This window comes from Electrophorus electricus, chromosome 13 (genome assembly GCF_013358815.1).
Source record: "Electrophorus electricus isolate fEleEle1 chromosome 13, fEleEle1.pri, whole genome shotgun sequence".
Lineage (NCBI taxonomy): Eukaryota > Metazoa > Chordata > Actinopteri > Gymnotiformes > Gymnotidae > Electrophorus > Electrophorus electricus.
This window is the reverse complement of record NC_049547.1, coordinates 22,199,288-22,220,689: the sequence shown is the minus strand read 5'-3', so window position 1 is coordinate 22,220,689 and position 21,402 is coordinate 22,199,288.

Sequence of the window (21,402 nt, the reverse complement as noted above, 5' to 3'; positions counted from 1 at the left end):
TGATGTGAATATTTTTTGTGAGATACTCGCACAAAACATTGCAAATATTCAGTGGTTAAGGTACCTGAGGTAAGTCGCTTTGGCTCAAAGTGTCAGATAAATGTCAGAAATGTAAAATAGCTGAACATCCTGAGCCCTGTTTCCTAAGAGTGTTGTCAATGTAAAAGAGAGAGAGTGTTCAATATAATACTCACTACCATGAGTTTGGTCTCCCAGCATAACTCAGATCTGTGCTGTTATTGTCTGTCCTCGTTGGTCATCCTGTAAGGCGGGAGAAGGAGAGGTCACACGGGGTGATGCCGCAAGGATTAGGGTGGAGCGATCGGCCCTGGAGGGTTACAGTGGAGCGTTAGCGTGGAGGGTTTGGGTGTGTGGTATTTTGTGTGTGTGTAGTGTCCGATAGGATGCACAGCACTAGTGAAAGGGTTCCTGCTACACTGAACATCTGCCCAGCATTACTAGACAACTTCATCACGGTCATACATGCACACACACATCTTGCATTTACATTCCAGTGTATTTAGCATTCATTGTCAATCCGCCATAGTTAGCATATATAGTTTTTGTTTTATACCACACCTGTTCTGCATTTTAAACAATGACGTGCGTGTGAGCTCACGCTTTTTTAAAGCAGTTTTCTCCCCAATTCCAGGGGTGCTTTCCTCATTCAGTGTACAAAAGCAAGACGTGCGTGCGTGTCTCACGCGCTCACTCCCTGCTCTGATTTTATACGCACCCACACACGCGTTTGTTTTCATGCCTTGTCAAGGGTTTGGGTCATAGATATGTTACCTATATGTAAAATAACAAACTCCTGACCCATAATATGACCTCTAATAGCCAGTTTGGGTACAGTTTAACATTAGCCCCAGTAAGCAAAAGAAAAGGGTTTCACTTTTTCAAACAATGAAGCTTGTAGCATGTCACTTTTGTTAGTCTTGACCTCGCTGTTGACCTGTTTTGTCATTAACAACGTCCAGACTATGTTAAACACACACACCACACACACACACCAGAGGTTTAGTTGTCTTTTCCATGCCCATCATCAGTGTGCATTGTTTCTGACAGCATGAAGCCCATAAAGCAGGCATGAGTCCACAGAAGTGCTGTTATGAGCTGTCACTGTTCACGAGAGCAGCACTTTTCATTAGCATGCTGCACGCATGCACTGTCTCCCTGGTTACGCCGCGCGCACACTGCATGCCTGGGTTGCATTGCCAGGCTATCTGCAGATAAGTAACGTAGCATGAATTGTAGCTTCCAAACAAATAGTATGTTTCAGACCATGGTCCTTCATCAGCTGTCCGAAATGTCCTGTTTCCCTGGAAACCTTGTGTACTAAACTACACCATGTGTAATTCTTGCACCCTTCCGAGTAGGTTTGTTTTTTTGTTTTTTGTTTTTGCTTAACAGCATGCTACTGCCATGTAGGGGAGGACGCGACACGCAGCTGCAGAAAACACGGCCAGTATTCAGCTCGCTCTCCAAAAGCCCCAGAAGAGAAGCCGCGAGCAGTCACCTTAACACAGCTGCTGGCTGCAGATCGGCAGCGGCTCTGTGTGGTGTCTGGCTCAGACATTTTCTTTATGTCTGGGAAATTAGGATTTCAGATTATTATCAGAAAATTCTCTTTAAATATTATTGAATAGGGAAAGTTTCTATCGACAAAAGCGAGTAACTACTGGATGCAGGCTTCGTGCGACCTCTAGTGGCTAGTTGTGGTACAAGCGATTTAATCAGAACTTTTTAATGCACTGATGAGTAAAAAAAGTCAAAAAAGCTTTTAAGCACGTGGGACAGTTCCGGAAATGGTAGTTCTACACACCGTAACACATCATACACACACAAACACACACACACCGTACACACACTGTAACCCATCATACACACGTACACACACCATAACCCATCATACACACACACACACACACACACACTGTACACACACCGTAACCCATCATACACACGCACACCGTACACACACCATAACCCATCATACACACGCACACCGTACACACACCATAACCCATCATACACACCGTACACACACCATAACCCATCATACACACACACACACACACACACACACACACACTGTACACATACCGTAACCCATCATAAACACACACACACCGTACACACACACACCATAACCCATCATACACACACACACACACACACACACACACACACACACACACACACACTGTAGCCCATCATAAACACACACCGTACACACACCGTAACCCATCATACACACACACACACACACACACACACACCGTACACACACCGTAACCCAACATACATACACACACCGTAACCCATTATACACACACAGTAACAGGCTGTAACCGTCCTAAAGTTCTACTACCACACAGCTGCACACACACTGCTATCCACAGCTTGGACTTTTGCTTCTGATTTCAGGTAAGACTAAGACTGCAAGTTTCATGTTCTGAATTCATTTGGAAATGCAAGCAGTTAAATATCTGTGAAGGAATAACTCATCACTGTCAAGCATAATATTGAAACTTTCTACATAAGTTACACAAGAATACATGTGTAAGATTGTAACTCCATGTTAATAAGACGTCATTTACACTAAACACTAGAATGTGTGTAACATGGTAGCTACATGCTAAGACATTTACACTAAATACTATTGTGTAATATTGTAACTTGTCACGATCCATCTTTCGTGTTCTGTGTTTTCCTTGTCTTGTGTTTAGTTCCGTTCCATAGTTTCGTTTGATTGCGTACACCTGTCCCTCGTTTCTAGTGAATTTCATGTTTTTAAACCCTGTTGTGTGCCTTGGTCGTGGCTGTTCATTGTTTGGATGTTTGACTGTCTGTATTCTTGTTTGAATTATTGAATTTGTCAATGTGTTTATGGTTGTTTCTTTGTATCCCGTGCCGTTGTGGTTATCTTAGCCTTCGTGTTTCCTAGCCCTGAGTTTTCCCTTGCCTTGGTTATAGCCTGCTTTCCCGTGTGTGCCTCCATGTGTTTGTTTACTCATGTATCCCTGTGCTCTTCGTGTTGGCTCTATGACCCTGGACTGCCTAAGCGACTCTGATTCTGGATTTGCCCTGAATAAATCTCACTCCTCTCCACACATGCGTCCACCTACTTAGCGCTCAACGTTACATAACTACATGTTAATAAGATGTCATTTACACTAAACACTAGTGTGTAATATGGTAACTACGTTAATACATTTACATTTACGGCATTTAGCAGACGCTCTTATCCAGAGCGACTTACAAAAGTGCTTTATCATTTACTCATAGAATAAATCCTAGTACAGTACAGTAGTTTAGTGTCCAAGATACCAGTGAACTAGAATACTGTAGAATACAGGGATGAATGCTGATACCTAGAAGTACAAAATACATAAAGTCTATCTTAAACAATGATAAGTGCTATAAACAATAAGTGCTAGAGTTTGTTAAACAGCGTAAATAATGCCCTACAATAAGTACTAATTTAGTCAGTCAATATGCGAGCAGTGTCAGTTGTCCTTTAAATATTCCATGAATAAATGGTCTTCAGTCTGCGTTTGAAGACTGCAAGGGACTCTGCTGTCCGGACAGCAAGTGGGAGTTCATTCCACCATCTTGGAGCCAGGACAATAAATCGCTGCTCATCATCCATGAGACCTGAAGCAAGGTATTTCAAGCTGAGCCGTACTTGAGGAATGGGTTAGGCTTTGACCAGTGACCTCATGTATGAAGGGGCTGGTCCATATTTGGATTTGTAGGCAAACATCAAGGTTTTAAATCTGATGGGTGCAGCTACAGGGAGCCAATGAAGGGAGTGCAGCAGTGGAGTAACCTGTGTGAACTTTGGAAGATTGACGACCAGTCGTGCTGCTGCATTCTGGACAAGTTGTAGATGTTTGATGGCTCTTAGAGGAAGACCAGCAAGTAGCGAGTTGCAGTAGCCTAGTTTTGAGATCACAAGAGACTGCACAAGCACCTTCGTATGTTACCTCCTTATGTTACCAAGGAGGAATGTGTAGACCGGGTTAGATTAGAAACATGAGTTGAGAACGACAACTAGTTGTCCAAAGTTACACCCAGGCTAGGGGCAGCTTCGGATGGTGATACCAGGGAGTTCTCAAAGGAAACAGTGAGGTCATGGTAAGGGTTGGGAGTACCTGGGATGAACAGCTTGAGCTTCAAGTTCATGTCATACAATGTCAGTCAAGCATGCCGAGATACGTCTGGAGACCTGCGTGTCAGATGGTGTAAAAGAAAGAAATAATTGAGCGTCATCGGCATAGCAGTGGTAGAAGAAACCATGAGAAGATATTACATCACCAAGAGAACGAGTATACAAAGAGAAGAGAAGGGGGCCCAATACTGAGCCTTGTGGAACACCAGTGCAGAGTCTACACGGTTTGGATGTAGATCCTCTCCATGTCAACTGATAGGACCGTCCCTCCAGATAGGACTGAAACCATCTCCAAGCAGAGCCAGTCACACGAAGCCTGGAAAGAACAGGGAGAAGAATGTTGTGGTTCACTGTGTCAAAGGCTGCAGAAAGGTCTAGAAGAATCAAAACAGATGACTGTTTGGCAGCTTTAGCAGCATGAGGTTTCTCAGTCACTGCTATGAGGGCTGTTTCTGTAGAATGTGCCGGTTTGTAGCCAGACTGATTGGGATCATGCAGCTGGTTCTGGATGAGAAAAAGAGACAATTGATTATAAACTGCTCGTTCAAGGGCTTTTGAGAGGAAAGAGAGAAGTGATACCAGTCTGTAGTTGGTAATACTAGACCTGTCAAGTGTGACCTTCTTGAAGATTGGTACCACCCTGGTGGTTGTGAATGCAGTAGGCACGTATCCAGAAGATAAGGAGATGTTGATGATGACAGAGATGAAAGGAAGCAGATCTCTTGCGATGTCTTAATAAGACATCATTTACACTAAACACTAGTGTGTGTAACATTGTAACTACATTTTAATGTCATTTACACTGAACACTAGTCTTTTACACTAAACAGTAGAATGTGTGTAACATGGAGTTACAATGTTAATAAGACTGCATTTACACTAAACACTTGATTGTGTGCAACATTGTAATTACATGTTAATAAGACATCATTTACAATAAACACTAGAGTGTATAACATTGTAACTCCATGTTAACATGTAATTCACACTAAACACTAGATTGTGTAACATTGTAACTACACGTTAATAGATGTCATTTACATAAACCCTAGCGTGTGTGTAATATTGTAACTACACGTTAATAGATGTCATTTACACTAAACATTAGATTGGATGTAACATTGTAATTACATGTTAATAAGATGTAATTTACAAGAAACACTAGATTGTGTGTAACCTTGTAACAAGTTAAGATATCATTTACATTAAACACTAGAATTTGTGTGTAACATTGTAACTACATGTTAATAAGAAGTCATTTACACTAAACCCTGGAGTGTGTGAAATATTGTAAGTACATATTAATAAGACATCATTTACACTAAACACTTGATTGTGTGTAACATTGTTACAAGTTAATAAGATGTCATTTACACCAAACACTAGTGTGTGTAACATTGTAACTACATGTTAATAGATGTCATTTACACTAAACACTAGATTGTGTGTAACATTGTAACAAGTTAATAAGATGTAATATACACCAAACACTAGAGTGTGTGTAACATTGTAGCAAGTTAATAAGATGTAATTTACACTAAACACTAGAGTGTGCTTAACATTGTAACAAGTGAATAAGATGTAATTTACACTAAACACTAGAGTGTGCTTAACATTGTAACAAGTGAATAAGATATAATTTACACTAAACTAGATTGTGGGTAACATTGTAACAAGTTAATAAGATGTAATTTACACTAAACACTAGAGTGTGTGTAACATTCTAACAAGTTAATAGGATGTAATTTACACTAAACTTTAGATTGTGTAAGATTGTAACAAGTTAATAAGATGTAATTTACACTAAACACTAGTCTGTGTAACATTGTAATTTACAGGTTTTTCTCCCTTCCCTTGTTTCACAAACGCAAGAATCATTTTTAATGAATGTTGTCAAAATGACTTGTTCTGTAAATGTGTGTTCCTGTCTGGTAATTTTCCAATATGAGGAACTGACCCCCAGTAACTATGGCAACTTGATTTACAGACAGAATAGGCATTATCTTTATATAAAAGCTACGTAATAATAATAATAATAATTTAAAAAATAATAATAATAATAATAAGTGCAAAAATGAGTGAACCATATCAGTTGTTTCACATTCTCACCAACCTTTACATCACAAGCTCCATATCAGTTTTCTTACTCATTATTCCTCATACAAAAAGTTTGGTTTGATCTGCGACTGGAAATCTTTAAATGTTAAAAATTTCATGGCAATTCACGAATCTCCCAATAGACCAGAAAAGGTCTGCGGGTTTTCTGAATGCATTGCAGATTCTGCAGTAAGGCTTTTCACACCTCTGCCCAGCATCTGTGCCACGTCTGATGAGAAGGCTACGCTACTTCTCTAAGTCTCTGGAAAGAGACAGAGAGAGAGAAACACAGTGGGATCAAGGTCAAGAGAAGCCCAGGAAACTCCCATCTTTAGAACACCAGCAGGGTTAGAAACAACGGGTTCTGTGGTGGAAACATGGTGCTCATGGACGGCAGCAAGCCCTGGTGTCCACAGAGGAGCTTGGGTCGCATGGCCCTGGTGATGTGCGTCGGCGTTCTACTGGCAGGTATGAGGGGGTGTTGTTGAAATTCACACTTATTTGTTTACAGTACATTTAGAGACCTCAGACTATTTCAATTTTTATATTTTTTAAATTTTTTATTGTCAATTATTATCATTTACAATATAATGAATAATTAGTACACATATTATAATTATATACAATTATAATTAATCATTCTTTTTTGAAGCACCCTTTAACCTCCTTTTATCCCAGGCATATGTCTTTTGGACATATGCCTGGGATAAAAGTTCTGAATATTCATATCACACAGTGAAAAAGGCCAATGTGTGTGTTTTGATCTGCAAATCTGCAGTTCTCCTGATAGCCACGACATTCAGGATCTGTGTGGCAGATGTGTGGTTTATTAAGATTATTATTGTAATTAGTATGATTATATGCCAGTTGTTTTCGGGCACAGTGATGACAAGCAAAGCTGAAGTTTGACTGCTGTTGAACAGGCCTTGAAAAGGGGGAGAGTTTTCCAGGTGAAACTCCCAACAACACCATCGTGAGAGCTGAGAACCGCAGACACGTATATCAGGTGAATAGCACACAGTCCCTCAGGCCAAATAACCATGAATGAATCAACAACACATTTAGTACTAAATGTACATTTATTGTCACTAAAAACATTTACACTGATATTTTTTAACATTAGTAAGATGTTTCAATTGCAATTACACTTAAACATTTTTATTATGTATTTATTTATTTATTTACAATATATAGTATAACTTAATAGTGCAGTAAAGTGTGGTCAGATTTTGCACAGCATTGCACAGTTTAGGGTTTCTAAATGCATGAGAATTAATAATTACCAAATGCTTGATAATTATTAGAAACCCTGCAGTGTTACCCCTGGGGCTGCTGCTATGTCCAGTTGAACTTTGTCCACTTCCTTCTTGCTATTTATTTGTCAGTGTGTGGAGCAGAAGCGTCCACGGGCTTGTAAGGTGTGCCAGATCATCGTTACAGGCCTGATGAAGTACGTTGAAGGGAGATTTATAAGGGTAATGAAAATCTCATCTTCTTTCTTTTTTATTCATTAGAGCTATATTAGCCACTCGTAAAGTATTCCCAGAGTAACACCACAATGCATATCTTTGTTATACTGTGGCCTTAATGATCTCTGTAGCTCTTCTGACTGAAAAAGCCCAATAATGGCGCAGTGCTAAAGGTCAAATTCAACGCTAAAGGTCATACATCCTCAGACTGCTCTCTGAACATGTCTAGATGCAAAAGGACAGTGTTAACTGCACTGCAAACAACACAAATGTCATTAAACAGCCCATTTTCACTTGGAAACTTTTTTCACATGAAATGTGTCTTAGAAATTGTAATTGTTCTGTGCATGCTTGTCAGAAACACTACGGAATCAGGTTTTAAATGTTCAGAAGGCTTAAAACGCTTTCTGGGCACTAGATGCAAAAGAAGAATATTGCACTTAACTGCATTGTAAACTCTACAGTTGTCATTAATAGGTGTGTGTTGCACTTAACTGTACATGTAATGTGTTGTACATGTGCTGCTTCATTCTTTCCAGAGGTCAGCTGCCCTGTGTATGAAGCTGAAACCGGAGCTCCGCGTGAAGTGCTTGCAGACAGCTGTGGAATATAAGGGCGTGATAATGAGAAAGCTTTTTGATGGATCTGCCAAGGCCACCTGTCTGAAGTACAAAGCCTGTAAAAAGAAGAGCGATGACAAGAAACAGCTGCTGGATATTTCAGCAGTTAATAACTGAAGTCTAATAATCATTAGCATTGAGCTTAGATGTAATAATCATTAGTACAGATCCTAGATTTAATGATCATTTAATAATCATTAGTATTGATCTTAGATTAAATAATCATTAGTACAGATCCTAGATTCAATAATCATTTAATAATCATTAGTATTGATCTTAGATTAAATAATCATTAGTACAGATCCTAGATTCAATAATCATTTAATAATCATTAGTATTGATCTTAGATGTTCAAGTTTGGTTTATTCGTCACATACATAGTCATACATGGTATAACTCGCAGTGAAATGGTTGAGAGTGCTCTGTCCAAACTGAGGAGAAAAAAAACAGGGGTGCATAGAGAAATATATATTCTCTATATGTGAAATATATATATATGCAAAGAGAAATATATATATTCTATGTATGTACAAAATATATTAACAATGTATGTACAATATATGTATATTATGATTATATACACAATGTACAATGTATATGCTTGTGTATATATGTACACAATGTAATAATCATTAGTACAGATCCTAGATTTAAGAATCATTTAATAATCATTAGTATTGATCTTAGATTAAATAATCATCAGTATAATGATAAAATCTTAGATTTAGGTTTCGTTCACATGCTGGTATGTCGTTCAGGATGGATTTATCTTCATGTTTTTTAAAAATGTTTTTATGTACTTTTTCTGTGTATTTGAATGTGATATACAGACACAAATATTTTTTATTTACTTTCTGTAGCCTGAGCATACTGTTGTACACAAATTCAAATAGTTTTCACATTAAATAATAAATAAATTGCAATTTTCAGAGTTGTAAAGCTTCTATTTTGCCAAGCATATCAAGGTAGAGTAACCTGATTAAAAAAGAAGAAAGTTTTGGTTTATGCTCCATTTAGGAGGATGTGAGTGAGAAAGGTCTGTTGGATCTGCCCCCTCACCCTTGTTTAACGACTGCGTAAAACACGAGGCCTTTTGGAGGAACGTTGCTTTCTCGGGTGCAGACTAGATGCGGGTCTAGAATCAGCGTTTGTGTCAGACATCAGCGTCAGCAGCTGAAGACACCACCCCTGCTCTATCTCCTCGAGACCTTCACCACTGCGCCTCACCACGCCAAACCTGCTGTGCTTTTCAGCGTTCGCAGTTTTGCAGAGAGGTTCAAGAACAAGCAGCGAGGCAAAGGTTTGCTGAAGTCTGCTCGCTGCGTGGCTGAGAGGATGATGGGATGTGGACAGACAAGTTTTCACCTCAGACTTTTACTGACGTGCTCAGGTGAGATACAAGCGAGATACTTTCTTTGGATGCTAACTTTTCCTTTTTGACTAAGACTCAAAATAGCTTTTCATTACTACTGAAAAGCACACGTGCACCATGTCATCCTGAATTTATGTGAGTACAGATTGTGTATTCATCTTGGATGTTCTCTCTTATGTGATTTTGAACAGTCATGGCACAGTTTGGGTTCATTCCACTACAGTCTCAAATGCACTTAGGGGTGGAGGAATTAACTCACATTTTCTCTGACATGAACACAGAAGGATCCCAAACCCACAGAGAGGTATGTGGAATTGTGGGTAGCTGAAGAGATTTCACTGCAATAAATCAATGGAGAATAGCAGGCAATTTCCATATTTTCCGTATTAGTTTGTATTTTTCAGGTATAAGAATTAAATTGTCATTGTCTCAAGGCACCTGTACAGGAAACGGGTCAGAATCCCCATTTAGGACTTAAAATAATCTGTTTTTGTGCTTTTTTCTCTATTTCTCAGAATTCTTCTAGAATATTCAGGTGTTTATTATGCAAGAAGGCTGTGGCAGCAATTGAGGGACTACTTGAAGAAAGAATTCGGAAGGTAACAACAAACTTCACTGGCTTCTCTTCCTGCCCTTTCGCCAGGCACGCAGGCGAAGGTGATCCCTGATAACCGGTGTGGGTGTATGTGTCCCTCTGAGATGCACACATGCCATCTCCTTTTTATTCTTCTTTTTTTCAGAGGACGGTTAATTTCTGTTGGACCCTAAAACCAGAATTGAAAAGGAAGTGCTTAAAATTATCCCGTCAGTACAAATACAAAGTGCTTGATGCCATATTCCCTGATGGTGCGTCGGGCACTTGTGTAAGGATGGGTCACTGCAGAAAACAAGTTTGCAAAACCCGACCTGTGATTAAATGACAGACTGTTATTATGATTATGGGATGGTTTAGTGCTTATAACGTGTCTCGTGGTGTTAATTGTACCAAATAACTTTTTCCTCACTGTGACTCCTGCAAGTTTCTCTGTGATATCTTACATGCCATCTCACTGTGTAAACGTGATCTTATATTAGATGTGATTTGCATGTAAAGAATATCGTAAACAACTGAGCTTCATAAAGTCTGGCAGAAAAAGCCCCTGTGCAAACCTTCTGTGCCGCTTCTTTCTGTAAAAAAAAGATAAACATATATGTGTGTGTTGTGCCTATAAAGATAAAGAAATAAACTGAGTGTGTGTGTGTGTGTGTGTGTGTGTGTGTGTGTGTGCTGTGTCTATAAAGACAGAGATAAAATGTGTGTGATGTGTCTATAAAGATAAAGAGATAAAACGTGTGTGTGTGTGTGTGTGTGCGCGCTGTGTCTATAAAGACAGAGATAAAATGTGTGTGATGTGTCTATAAAGATAAAGAGATAAAACGTGTGTGTGTGTGTGTGTGTGTGTGTGTGTGTGTGTGTGTGTGTGTGTGTGTGTGTGTGTGTGTGTGTGCGCGCGCTGTGTCTATAAGAACAAACAGTCAAGTTCTTCTTCCTCTGCTCTTGTAACTGGATGCCCCTCCATGGGGCGGTGTTGATGAAGAGGTCCTCTGTCCTTTTCAGTAGGGCTCCTTGAAATCCCTGATGCCTCTCCTTGGGTAGCAGACATTGAGAAGGGGTTCTGACCTTCTCTGTCATCCAGGTTCCTGGTTAGGTTATACGTGACATTTTCAACACAGTTCTGTATGTAGCAGAGTAGAGGTGATGTACACTTCTTCAAGTCCTGATCCTCAGAAATGCCCCAATTAGTCATTTCAAAGCAGTCCTACACCTTCAAAAAGTGTGTGCATGCTGTCTGTAAAGATAGAGATACAACATGTGTGTACTGTGTCTGTAAAGATACAGAGATATGAGTGTGTGTACTGTGTCTGTAAAGATATAGGGATAAATCACAGGTGTGTGTGTGTGTGTGTGTGTGTGTGTGCTGTGTCTGTAAAGGTGAAGAGCAGGTGCCCTGTGCCTCACTGTGAGTGACACAAATAACAAGCTTATCGAAAAAACCTTGGAAACACAAAACATTTGTGATATTGTTCACCAGATGGAGGATGGTGTTTTGTGGGTCTACTGTATGGTCTACTGTAAATGGATAAGTTGAGCTATTCTAACGGTAACTGAAGCTGAAGCACGTTCCTAAATCAGGTGTAAAGCTGGAGCGTAGCACTTTGCTGTTGTAAGCTTTCTCAAAAGTAATTCTGTGGTCTAAGCTACAGTGTGAAGAAACAAAAAAGTGTTACAAGAATAAAGGACCGGAGTTTGACGCCGTTTGTGTTGCTGTTTGACACCAGCGCTGGGTGTCTGACCGGCCAGTCCCCTGACACCACGCTTCTGCATCAGCGCTTCTGTCGGTAAACAATTAACCGCTGATTCGTCGTTACTCGGCTCCTTCCGACTTTTCTCGAGGAAGGTTAGTTAGCGCATGAATCGTTCCTTGTTGAATTTGAAGTCTTTAGCGGGACGACTGAACCGGGAAAAAAAAAAATGCCGCTAATATTACATCTTGGGATTCTTCTCCTCTGCTTAGGTGAGATACAGAAAACAGCGAAATGTCCCTGTGATCGACGGCTTAGATTTTCGTGCACTTACTTAAAACACGAACAAACTTTGTTCTCCACAGTCTTGGTCGACAACAGCTGTCATGAGACAGAGAACAAATCCCTGCGTTTCCATGACAACGTGCCAGACAAGCACAGAGACGATGAGGTGGGTATCGGTCATACGGTGGACTGTTTTTGATGAAACACTTCGGGAGAGTTCTGAGAGTGAAACAAACCGTCTAGCTGCTACAGGATAATAGCTTTACATTAACTTCACATCTATCTTTGTTGTGACCGTCCAGCTCACTAGTGCTGTTCACGATAAAAATAATATATTAACTTATATACTGCTGCATATAAACTCCTCAAATCTTATATTGTTTAGCTGCCATTACATTATGTACATTTACAAAATGCTAAACTAAATTATGCCACTTGTTGCAGGGATTTATACAATGCTTAATTTGTAAGAAACTTATAAAGAGAGTCAAGAAGTCAGTCTCATGGAAGCTTCGCCAGGTAAGGCCAGTTAGTGTGTGTGCAAACTAACTCCGTGGCTTTTCACCAGACAAGTTGCAAACTACATAAATGTTAATGTCTAAAACCCCCAAAACTCCAGTAATCAACACACATAACCTCACATATAACCTCGATCTGGTCGAAGCTAAGCTAAAATGTTTGATCGAAAATAGATTTGTGTCTGTGTGCAAAGTGAACATGGGAGCACTATAACAATTACAACACAGTTTCATTCATGCCAAAATTATAACAAAGCCCTGAATGTTTTTAGACACCAATAACTTAGCATAATTTATCATAAATTTCATCAGTAACTGGTGACCTTTTGCTTTCCAGAAATTAGATTTACAGTGTTTAAAGCTTGTGAAGTCTCTGCGGCAATCCTGCCTGAACCAAGTGGTGAGGCTGAGAGAAGATGTGATGGACTTTTTGTTTCCTGGTGGAAACCCCCGAGCAACGTGTGTGATAATACAAATGTGCAGTAGATCTCCTCACAAGCAGTATGACCAGTTACCTTCCATGCTGGTGATTCCACGCACTGTAAGGTTTAGTCTCTAATCTAACACCCCTGACTCTAAAGTCACAGACATGTGCAGAGTGCTCGAAACACAATGCCGAGTCTAGGAAGCACTCTCTCAGGCCTGGTGTTATCATTGTACCTTTTATATGAAAAATAGCTGTTGTTCTGTTACCAACAAACAAACGTTGTTGGGATATGTTGGGTTTTTTGCTCAATGTGGGTAGTCTATGTGCTCAAGTAACTGTTTCCATGACATATGAATGCTGTTTTCTTGATCATTGTTAAGTAGTTGTAACTGTTGGTTTGTTTTATTTGACTATGCCAAACAGTTATTAAAACTTCATAATAAGTTAAATTAGCTAAAATGGCTGATGTCACACAAAAACAGTCACCAGTGTAAAGTGTTATATTACATACACCATAATCTTACCATTTTCATATTCAGTATTGAGTTCAAGTTTTATTGTAACGGTGAGGAGGCAGACGCGTGTGTGGAGATGAGTGAGGGTTTAAGGGCAAATCCAGAGTCGTAGTCGTTATAGCAGTCCAGGGTCATAGAGCCAACACGCAGAGTACAAGGATACATTACAAGCAAACACATAAAGGCAAACAGGGGGAGCAGGATATAACAGAGGCCAGGAAACAACATACGGAGTTAACGGCTAGAATCAAACAGGCCGTCAGGCACAAAGGCTTCCAAACAACCAACACATTCAAACACAGACATGCAGCCACTCAAATAATGAACAGCCAAGACACAGGGCACACCACAGGGTTTAAATACCTGAACTTAACAAGACTAGAAACGACGGACAGGTGTGGAAAATCAAACGAGGGGCGGAGAAAACGAAACTACAGAATGGAACTGAAATACACAAGACAGTGAAAACACGGAACAGGGAAGCTGGGAGGAACCAACACTTATTTTGCAATCATGTTTAACAAGCTTTCATTAGCATTATGTATGTTTCATTTTATTAATTTGATTAGTATTAATTAGTGTTATGTTTATATTTAGTACTATGTATAATTAGTATTGTGCTAATGGAATAAATACACACACTCTCTCTCTCTCTACATAGCTAAATGAATGAAACCTGCTAAACATAATGCAAAACCCCTCAGTGGGTTTTCCTGAAGTCATCTTTAAAAAGATGGGTGGAGTAGCTTAATGTCATACTCAGAGATAAATGTCACTAGAAATATTTCATAGATGTAACAATTCTGGCCTAATAAAAAAGAACTTGCATTTCTCTTCCAGAAATAAACTTGAGTATTAATATTAATACATTATTATTGTATGAAAATACATGTAAAAGCAAAATGTAAATGGGTACCCACCACACCAAAAAAACAATGCAATATCACTGCCCTACAGAACAGGAAATCTCACCTGACAGACATTACTGCCCTACAGATCAGAACTGACAGCAGACCAGCAACAGAAAGAAAGTGCTGTGCACACGTGTGTCTGTGCACACGTGTGTTTGTGTTCGCAATGAAGGCAGGGGGCGGAGCTAAATTCTGCCATGTGCCAGTTCAGTGCCACCATTATGCTTGGTGGTTTTGTGACAGTTTTACATGAAACCATTGCAAAGACAATTTTAAGTCCAAAGCAAAGGAACATGTCACACATTGCTCACATTGGAGTCCTGCTGCTGATCTCAGGTGAGGTTATTCTAACGTTGCTGTACAGCTTCCTTTACGAATGAAGTTCTTTACTTTTTGATTACCTCAGCTCCCCAGGGACCTGCGCACATATTTGCCTGGGTCGGGTCTGCTGGAGAAAAAAAACCAGGTGGAAACACCTCAATATGTATACTTTTATAAACACCTCAGAATGTATACTTTTATAAACACCTCAATATGTGTACTTTTATAAACACCTCAATATGTATACTTTTATAAACAATCCAAAATGTATGCTTTTATAAACACCTCAATATGTATACCTTTATAAACACCTCAATATGTATACCTTTATAAACACCTCAATATGTGTACTTTTATAAACAATCCAAAATGTATACTTTTATAAACACCTCAGTATGTATACTTTTATAAACACCTCAATATGTATACTTTTATAAACAAGCCAAAATGTATACTTTTATAAACACCTCAGTATATATACTTTTATAAACACTCCAAAATGTATACTTTTATAAACACCTCAGTATATATACTTTTATAAACACTCCAAAATGTATACTTTTATAAACACCTCAGTATATATACTTTTATAAACACTCCAAAATGTATACTTTTATAAACACCTCAATATGTATACTTTTGATTGTAAGCAGCAGTCATTGCTGACCCTGGTGGCGTTCCACCTCCGTCTCAGCTGAAACGAGGGCAGGACAAGTGGACACAGACCGTGCAGAGCCTCTGGGGTGACAGAGACGTGGACCCATCACAGGTACAGACGGACTTCCACCGGTGTGCTGCCCTCACATTACTTGTCTACGTATGCGTAAGAGGCAGCGGGCATGTGCCGAACTGTGAACGCGTCTCTCCTCTGCAATGTAGGGCTCTCGCGTCGCCACTCCGCCCAAGTGGAGCAAAAGCACCGTGCTCTGCTGTGCGTGCCAAGATTTCATCAGTCAGACGAGAGGCAAGATTGACATAAAGATACAAAAGGCAAGTTGTTCCAAACGTGCGCAGACACTATTCGGAAATGCACTGCTGTCACTTCATTTTGAGAGTGCTCAATTTCAAAATAAATAAATAAAAATACATACATACACACACCTCTCTGCTTTAGTAATCCAGCTGTTGTGATGCAGTCATAAGTGTATTATTGTTTCTTGTTATTTTACAGAAGATTAATGCAACCTGTAGCAACTTTATACCGAAAGAAAAAGTCAAGTGCCTGAAACATGGTAGTAAATTAAAGATAAAGATTCTTAACGGGCTTTTCCCTGGACGCACTCCTAAAGACACCTGCAAGAAGAAAGCCAAGCTGTGCTTGTATTAAAGACAGCTATCCAAATACAAAATAAAAGTCATCCTGAAAATTAAATACAAATTATAAAATGTTATTTAAAAATCAATACTGAATGCCCAATAGCGCATTTTATTAAATAAAAGCATCAGCAGTGGGAAAATGAAACCTATATTATATTATATTATAAATAAATGTTTGTATAGGCTATGCATCACTCACTTTAATTATTATTACTTCAATTAAGTCTAATTATTTATTCTGTCTCTTTAAACCCATTTTATGCTGTCCATGATTAATATGTTTGAAATGCCAAATTAAATTATAACATTTCTTTGTCAATAAAACTTTATATTGTGTGATCTCAATGGCTACTCTTTGACTTTACCAGAGCCCTGAATTTAATAATAATAATGACTATTATTCATGGTTTTGTTGTTTTCTGCTCAGGTTCATTTTAAATTAACTGATATTATAGCAATCTTATTTAAAAAAAGATTCATTTTTCATATATCCTCTTTAATTTATTTAAACCTAATTTATTTGAAGCTTTACAATGTGCAGCACCAATGTGAACACTGCAGTAGTGAGTGAAAAATACAGAGAGGCAGAGAGATCCAGGCAGGAAGTACTGGAGACCTCAGATTAACAGACGCACGGAGTGGAGGGACAGCTAGACACTGAGACCTCAGATTAACAGACGCACGGAGTGGAGGGACAGCTAGACACTGAGACCTCAGATTAACCTCAGATTAATAGCATGAACATGCCAGTTATTTACCTCTGCATTTTTCTGGCCTGCTCAGGTAAGGAGACCAAATGGATCCACTTCATCTTAATCTCTAATTTAATAACTCTGCATAAATTAATGAGATTGCAATGGAGATAAAATATGTTTTCGGGCAAAGGTTTTGTGATATTTGGCAAATTTGGTTTGTAGATTAACAAAGCATCAATATAGGTATGAAATTAGGTTAGAGTTTCTATAGTTGTTACTAAGGGTGACAGGTATGTAACTAGGTTAATGTTTCTACAGTCGTTACTAAGGCTGACAGGTATGTAACTAGATTAATGTTTCTATAGTTACTACTAAGGGTGACAGGTATGTAACTAGGTTAATGTTTCTATAGTCGTTACTAAGGGTGACAGGTATGTAACTAGGTTAATGTTTCTACAGTCGTTACTAAGGCTGACAGGTATGTAACTAGATTAATGTTTCTATAGTTACTACTAAGGGTGACAGGTATGTAACTAGGTTAATGTTTCTATAGTCGTTACTAAGGGTGACAGGTATGTAACTAGGTTAATGTTTCTATAGTCGTTACTAAGGGTGACAGGTATGTAACTAGATTAATGTTTCTATAGTTGCTACTAAGGCTGACAGGTATGTAACTAGGTTAATGTTTCTACAGTCGTTACTAAGGGTGACAGGTTGGCCCATGAGACTGACCTACAGCGGCGTCACGAGAAACTGATCAGCGTTCAGCACATTGTGACTGACAGATATGGAAACCACACACTGGTATTTCTTTAATTTGAACACGACTGCCTGATAATTCTCTTAATAAAACCACTGAAAACAAGTAAAAACATCTAGAAATAAATTCAATAACCTTATATTCTTATTTGCTAAGACATCATTTTTTGCAGTGCATGTGCTGTAAGTATATAAACTGTCATTCAGCGTTGGTTTCTGACACTTCCTCAGTATATAGGAGCATTCCTACAAAAATGCAACATTTGCCAAGAGTCTGTGAGGGCGGCCAGGTTTGTGATGCTCAACGAGATGCAGCAGGTAACGTCCAAGCAGTGGCAAACGACTCCAGAAATCTCCCGACGCTTTAAACTCTCTTAGCTATACCATTCTGATATTCAGGGCCAGTGGGTGCTGTAGGATCGTGTCTGTAATACCTGTCAGGATAACTGTATTTTCATGCTCTTGGGAGTTGTTGTGAACATATGGGATTGTTTTTTCACAGAAAATCGACAACCTATGCAGCCTCATGAAAGGTGTGCACGACCAGTGTATAAGCAAAGCTAAGGTGTACCAGGATAAGGTCATCAGAGCCCTCTTTCCTGGTGGTCCCCAGGTCATCTGCAAGACAATGAAGATGTGCTAACAGTTACGCTCATATCACAACACATGCAAATCTGATGATGATATTAACCCCAGACTGTGAAAAGTCTGCAAATGGAGTTCTAATAACTTTTAACAAGTTTATTATCATGTGCCTACAGTAATTTGTACACATCTTTGTGTAGCTTTTAAAACAAATTATTATGCCTTGTAATTACTAATAAAAATTACTTATTTCAGCTGTACAATGTGAGTAACTCTATTAAGTTAACAAAAAATGACATTAGCTATTGTAACGCAGGAGGGTTAAACAGGATGCGGGCACAAGGCATGTTGAACAAAAACATAAATTTTCATTTAAGTATAACATTCACGACTCAATACACACTACTTGGGTCAAACACCAACAACTTCAACGATACGACACGAGACTTATATACACGCATGACAATTACACACAAGGATCAGGTGAACGACACAAGCGGGCGTGGCAATACACACACACACACACACATGCACACACACAGAGATGTTTGAGGGGGGAGGGGCTGTACCATGACAACTATGAGTTCAGGTGTACTATAAGATACCTGTTCTCAGTATCACTTATTAGGAGTTGGACATTTCAATGCACTTCAGAACTCACCTGAAATCAGAAGGCCAAGCTTCACTTAAAATCTTTAGAAACTTCTGTTGAAAACCAGTGCAGTGTAGTATAGGCTACAGGACCAGGGGTGTGTCTGGGAACAGCAGGCCTGGTAACACTGGGTGACACTGCTGACCAATTTGACACTGCTTTCACAGTGGTTTGGGAGTGCTAGTGTCAGTCAGCACTTCAGAGACACCATTTCTCAGGTCAGCATGTGCACCCCCCGGTGTGAACTGGTTGCCCAGTGAAGTGGAATAGTTTTGGCAGATATAAATGCTGTATTTTTACTGATCATCACAACTGAATCATTTCAGTGGGCTTAAACTGAGTGGAAGATTTGCAGACCTTTAGAGAATCACAGAAACAAACCACCATGATGAAAGTCATTATCTAACGTGATCAACTAATGAAGTCAGTTTTAAACTCAATTGATCTGTTTAATTATAACAAACCTCCACAAAACAGGACAGCTGCAATAGTGCTGATTACACGTCAGAACACAATAAAGAAAACCATAAAAAGAGAAAACAGGAAACTATGCCAAAAGAGGAGCAGAAAGAAATTAGTTTCAGTACAGACTAGTGTTTTCAGATCTGTAATTGATGGAGTCTACATTGATGGCTAGTGTAGTGTTTGCCAAAGCTACATTTTGAATGAAAACTTACAGACTTCTTGAGGCATCTAATGGTTCTTGATTAACATTTTTGAGCAACTGAAGTATACGCTATGGAATTTTTTTTTGTGACAAACTGGAAAAAATGATATCATTATGTTTTGCTCAAATTTACTACTCAAAGCAACCCCAGGCCTGTCTGAGGTAAACCCTGTCAAGTAAGTTCAGTTAACGTGTTTACGAATTGAGTTTACAGTTTGGTGCGGGTGATGTGCATCTTGCAATATTCCTGCGGTGTTTCCTGACAGGTCAGCAGTACTGTCCGAGTTAACATGTCAGTATAAAAAATGTGTGGTGTCCTAAGCCTACATGATGAAGAGACAGCGAGCGCATGAGAGCGAAAGAGCGCATGTGCACACGTGTGTATGTGTGTGTGTGTGTGTGTGTGTGTGTGTGTGTGAGAGAGAGAGAGAGAGAGAGAGAGAGAGGTGTCAAAACTGTCAGTCTCTCAACACACACAATGGCACAGAGCACACAGTGAGAGCCTGTTAAGTACATTAATAACTACAACTGTTTTGTAATTAGCCTGATTTCAACTGGAAGATGGCAGGTGTCATGGCACCCATCACGCAGATTACACTGCTGATAACATTCTCAGGTAAGATTTAATTTAACATAGTCATCCAAGCTGCCTTTCTGTGCATAGTGTTTATAAATGGGGTATCTATCTTAAATGTGCAATGTAAACTAATTCTCTAACATGAATATTAATGAACAATATAATTATCTGGACATGAGATCAATGGAGACAAAGTTGGAAACTTTCCCCTCTACACTCACTATGACTCTGGCTTAACAAAGTATGTTGCACTGAAATGAGTCTCTCGAGAAGTCTCACCAGTTTTTAAATATCTTGGTCTATACAGCCATTTCTCAGTGTGACAGCGTCTCGGCAGAGACCGGCTCCCTGGACAACACTGTGCTACTTAACAAATATGGAGTCCAGAGAGAGGTATCAAAATCACAATACAAGTGGTATTGTGGACCTACGAGTGGACCTACTGAAATAATCAGAATCTTGCAAACTTAATCTTCATTAATTTGCTCAGATGTGTATGAGTTTGCAGTTAAACATTTCTCTCTCTCCAGGGTGTGAAGAGGAACGCGCTTTTGTGTTGGATGTGTCAGGTCACCGTTCATGAGGTTATATCTCTGGCTGTCCGCGACCTTAAGAAGGTAACACCCCCCCCGAGACCCCTTCCTTTGTGCTCCATGTACCCCAGAGGCTGTCTTATGTGCCGTGTACGTTCAGACAAGCACTGAGGTGAAGTGTCTGTTTTTTTGTTTTTTTTTATAGGAAGTAAAGGCCATATGTAAGAAATTTAAGAACTTCGAAAATTCCTGCAGGAAACAAGCCTACAAGTATGAGGCCATGGCTATCCGCCTGTTCTTCCATGGGACTGACTCTGAGGACGTCTGCAGGCACATGAAAATGTGTGAATAAAGTCATCTGCTATTTTATGAATATTGCTTTTTAATTTACCCATAGGATTTCTGCACTTCTGTCCTGGACTGGTTTCAGCTCTTTAAATGCTTGATCAATAAAATTGCCTGTGGTGGTTAAACTCTTTCATGGCCCACGGTTTTCAGTATTTTCAGCATGACATAAAAACACACAGTGACACTAAGAATGCTACAGCATGAAAGGGTTGGTGGTATTGGCTAGACTATTTCACCCTCAAAAAACAAACAAAAACAGCAAGACGTGTGTGTG